The sequence below is a fragment of the Triticum urartu genome, chromosome 2A (assembly GCF_056163025.1).
Source record: "Triticum urartu cultivar PI428250 chromosome 2A, HENAU_Tu73, whole genome shotgun sequence".
NCBI lineage: Eukaryota > Viridiplantae > Streptophyta > Magnoliopsida > Poales > Poaceae > Triticum > Triticum urartu.
This window is the reverse complement of record NC_141874.1, coordinates 55,857,709-55,862,578: the sequence shown is the minus strand read 5'-3', so window position 1 is coordinate 55,862,578 and position 4,870 is coordinate 55,857,709. Positions and strand designations below refer to the sequence as shown.

Genomic DNA, 4,870 nt, shown 5'->3' with positions numbered 1-4,870 from the left:
GTTTCTTTTTGAATTTCTCAAATCATAAAACTGTTTATGATTCAACACCTTTTTTTGAAAAATAATATGGTTCAACACCTTATTTTTAGTCGATTACGACCAATTTAGAAGGTCATAATGTGTACTGGGTTCTGATTGGTCCATGGGCATGTCACGCGGATCATGCTCAAATGCCGTCGGATGCTCTCGGATCCGTCGGCAGCCCTTTCTCCCTCACACCCCCCCTCTTTGTCTCAAAAGAAAAATAAAAAAGTAAAAAGTAAAACTCCCTCACCCTCTCACCCCATGAAACCTAGCATTGTAGATCCGCCACCCACCCCTCGTCTCCCACATCGCCGCCGCCACCCCGATCCCTTCCCTCGTCTCCCACATCGCCGATCGACCGACGCTCTCGCGACCTCGATCCCGATCCTAGCCCCGCCTAGCTCCTCCTTTGGTTGCGTTTGGCATATAGCCGAGGCGGAGCCGCAGAGGAGGCGGTGCTGCATTGCTTTGCTTCGCTTCGCGGGAGGGAGGGAAAGTCGGCCAACCTTCTCGCTGCTGGCATCGGCGTCGGCGTCGTTCGCGTCTCCGCTGCCCGCAGGTGAGCCGCCGGCCTCCTCTTGCCCCTCCCCTCCCCTGCCTAGGGTTTTTGTGCTTCACCAACCAGAGCTGACGAGCATTTCTTCACCCCGTTCCGTTGTTCGTCGCAGCTACAGTCACCGCCGCCCCCTCGCTCCTCCTCTCCGGCGAGCTCGGCGACTCCCTCGCCGCGGAATCCGCCGCTCCTCCCGCTTCAGCACGCCCGCGAGTGCAGGTGAGAAGCACGCACCCCCACCACCCCCCTCTCCGACTCCCGCAGTAACGCCATCCCCTGCTCGTAGTCAGCAGTTAATCGGCGGGACGGAGGGCCCGCACTTCTGCCCGGGCGCCGTACGCTCCGCGGCGGACGTTCATATTTCGGGTCAGGATTTTGGCCGGGAAGGTTGTGCGGTGAACTGCTCTTGGTCGACATATCGTTTCTGCGAATTTTGGCCGTGATTTGGGATCGGGATTTTGGCCGGGATTTGCGTCCCAGGCTCCCGACTGTTCTGTTCTTAGTTTTTAGGTATCATAATACTTGAGCTCTTAAGTTACTGATGTGATTCGTGGATCATGGCAATAATGCTTCCTAGTGTATTCCGAGCAGATATTGGATGGATCAGCAGGGGAGCAAATATTCAGAGCAGATATTGCAACTGATTGCTTAGTTATCGAGTGGCATGCAATTTTACTTGACTTGTTCTTAGTGCATTGCTTAGCCCAATTTGTGTGCACATTGCTGTAAGACGAGCTGTGTTGTATGATGTTCCTTTACGATGACAAGTTCTATCTGCCTTTCAGTCGGATGCATTTGTATCTCAATCTTCTGCTGATGTTGAGATTCATTTGCTAATCGCTAGTTTACTCATGTTCTTACTTACTAGCGTGATTCATGAATGCTTGTTAGCGTATTCTGAGCGAAAAATCTTTCTGATTTTCTTAGTTTCTAAGCCAAATTGGTTGCTGAACCCATTATATATCTGTCAACCCTTGCTGAGTGTTAAGTACCTGCTGGTTGTTATTATTGCTCTTTTTTATGAAGGAAGTTAGTATTTAACATCAATCGCTTTAACGCCTAGCGACTAAACAATGTTTTGTTTCTGGTTAGTTAGGATGATTCGTCCGCTTGTATCCATTTTCCTGAACTAATTCTGTGTATTACTTCATTTTAGGTTAATTTTTCTGATGCGTTTGTGCATGCGTGTGTTTATAAGTGACCTCGGATCTGGTGAAGGGCGCCAAGGAGAAGCAGCTCAAGGTCAAGGGCCTCGATTTGGGCTGATTTACTGATTTGGTTTCCTCTGCTGGTGATGCTTGTTCCTGAAGGCGCTGGCCAAGGAGCTGGTGCAGTCCAGGAAGGAGGTCAACCACCTCTACGAGAACAAGGCCTAGCTCAACTCCATCTCCATGCACCTCGGCAAGATCGTCGGTAATGGACACCCCCTGCATCGTATCTATCTTTCTAGATAGTATTCAGTATGGTGACATTTAGTAATATACAGCTGCTGTTCATGATGCTATTACAAACTCTGAAATCTGGTACTTGGCGAGCTCGTTGGTAGCAAACAGTTTCTACTGGCCTCGTATCATTCTATACTAGTATTGATAGATAGCATCCAAGTTTGTTGTCTACTGACCTCTGCTGGTGTCTTGAAATTCTTGGGAATGGCCCGTCCGTCTGGACATGCAGTTAGTCTGAATCTGTTTTGGCAGCTAACATGCCTCATCATTCTGACTACCTGCTTTCTCACTTCATGGCACTTGAGAACATTCATTACTTCAACGATCCTACAATGGCGGTTTAGGACATGCTTATCCTTTCAAAAAAACTGAGTTCGGGCAATACTAATGTTTATATCTATCATTCATTACTACTGTTTATATCTAATCAAGACCTTATGATTTACATAGGTCGGGTTGTCGCAGGTTCCATGGAGCCCCCTTCCCTCGTCAAGCTCGGCGCCAAGAGCGAGGAGCTACTCTTCGCCTCGCCTCGCCTCGCACAAGCAACGTTGTCTGGTTGCAAGAAAATATTCCTGTCTGCTCTTTCACTAGTGTCGACCCTTGCTTTCGTTATTAATAATTCACGCATGCTCCACAACTAATACTGAAGATGCATTTCCATCCCATCTAGTAGGTGCTAACTCAATGCAAACAAATAAAATAAAATTAGTAGGTGTTGACTAATGTGATGTTGAACGATGCTAGCTGCTGTACCAATGTGATGTTGCTTGCTTGATTGATGACTTGTTGTCATTAACTAGAAAAAGGAAGAAAACCTTGTCAATTTATTTGAGGAAAATCATGTATCCCATTCATTAGACAACCAGTACTACTACTTGTATTTGCATGTTTGCTTGCTTGCTTGCTTGTAGCACTATCAAGTGTGAGGAAATCCAGTACTAGGATGTGTGGAGCTGGGACGCTGTTGGATCATTAGCACTTGTAGCACTATCAAGTTTGTACTGATTGCAGATAGAAAACTTTGTAATTTTGTTTCCGTAAGATAAACTTTGTGATTTAATTTCTGGAAGCTAAACATTGTAAGTCTATTAAGAAACTTGAGCAAAATCAGTCCACAAGTTAGTTGAAGTCACAAGTAAGTCTATTAATAACTTAGCACTGGTCAAGTTAGTTGAAGTCACAAGTGCTAAGTCTATCGACTTAGTTTTCTGCTGGAAGTCAAATCTCCTAAACACTAGAATGCCTGAAATGTCAGGATAGCAAGTACTAGCCCTGTGCTTCATTCTATGTACCGTTTTGGTGTCTGTGCATGTATGGGCTAGCTTTTTGTGTAGAATAGTGAGTTGATGCTTCTTTCTACAGAAATACAAAATGTTAGCTCTATGGATGTTTATGTACCTGCAACTTCTTCCAGCTCTAACTTGGTTATATAACAGTTCAATTCAGTTAATCTTTCGGGTGTTAATACACTACTGTGCAAGTTCTATGGTATGTGAGTTCCTTCTATTGTTGCAAGCATTGACACAATATGTCATGTGCAGGGAGCTCCGCATCCGAGTCTCGTCCATCGTCGGTAGCAAGGAGTTGGGCCAACGGGGCAAGCAGTGCTGCTAGTTACTTGGTGCACCATCGCGTGTGGCGGCCTATTTTGCTTCCAGGAGCTGTATTGTTTATTTGAAATTGAAAGATGTACTTGGCTACTGCCTAGTAAAAAATTGAATGATTGTCATGTACAGTATATGATGTAGTGAGCTGTAGGAGTGAAATGAAATTTTATCTACTTTTGTATGTGTTATTTTCCTATAATGTTGTGTACATTTTACTTGAACATTAAGTTCTCCAGAAAATGTTCTTACTGGACCTGATAGTGGCCACGGCCCAAATATACTTGTACTATTAAGATGCCATGGCCCAAAATAACCAGGGCTGAAAAGCTATTCAGAAGTACTATAAGAAGGCCTCGACTCAAATAGAAAATAGAAACAAAAAGGAAACAAACTCTATGGAAAGGTAAAGGCCCATAATAGAAAAGGCCCAAAAACATCTAGGAAAAAATCATAAATGGGCCGAATTGTTGGGCTAGGCCCATGTAGAAAACTGAATTGGACCGGGCTGAATCTTGTGCCACATCAGCTTGCCACGCTGGATGCCTACGTGGCCCAGGGAGGTTGCTAGTGACCAAAACAAAACAGTAGGCATATTTTGGGGTCGCACCCCGAAAATTTCCCGTGAATTTTAGCATGACATTGCTAAAAATGGGACATATGGGGTACTTGCGACTAATGCATGGCCCGGGGTATCTTAGTACTTAATTAAGTAGGATCAACTGTTTTTTGTCCATCACTCGATAAACTACATGTATGTGATTTAGCATGACTTTTTTAGGCAACACAGTGGGTGATCTTCCAACTGCATTTTTTCAAAGAAGATGCAAAAGAATGAAATTGGCTCACTGTGCCAAGGGAAATCAGGCTCAATGTAGGACAGATGTAGTTGATTTGCTGTTCTTATGGAATAAATAATAGTTGTTTAACTGAAACCATTTACTGTAGGACTTGCAAGCAGCTGTGCTTGCAAGCAGTAGCCCTTCTCTCTTCTTCTAATTTCTCTCATCTCAAGCAGTTAAAAACTTTATTTAATTAAAACTACTCCACACAAAATTAAATGAAACTTTTCAAACAAAAATGATCATAAACATATGGAGTAAAGTTTTAGTATAGATCCAAGCACAATAAAGTTTCAGTAATGTTATGGAGTACTGAATTTTGCAATTTTGGTTCTCTGTAATTTTGCAATATTGCTTGCAGTAAGTATTGCTTTAATATGTGAAAATTGGAGTAGCATT

General features: G+C 43.8%; 1 long non-coding RNA gene across 4 annotated transcripts; it reads left to right on the top strand.

Moving 5' to 3' along the window:
* The first annotated feature begins 264 nt into the window (after positions 1–264).
* On the top strand, positions 265–3,831 carry LOC125535529 (uncharacterized). 4 transcript variants are annotated; one of them, XR_015615709.1, is made up of 6 exons: positions 265–583; positions 693–796; positions 864–943; positions 1,776–1,990; positions 2,473–2,599; positions 3,567–3,831. It is a non-coding gene; the product is annotated as an uncharacterized LOC125535529 (long non-coding RNA). The 4 variants fall into 4 exon arrangements; XR_015615708.1 differs by lacking the exon at positions 864–943 and having other exon boundaries at positions 1,734–1,990; XR_007294710.2 differs by lacking the exon at positions 864–943 and having other exon boundaries at positions 267–583; positions 2,473–2,580.
* Positions 3,832–4,870: the final 1,039 nt, after the last annotated feature.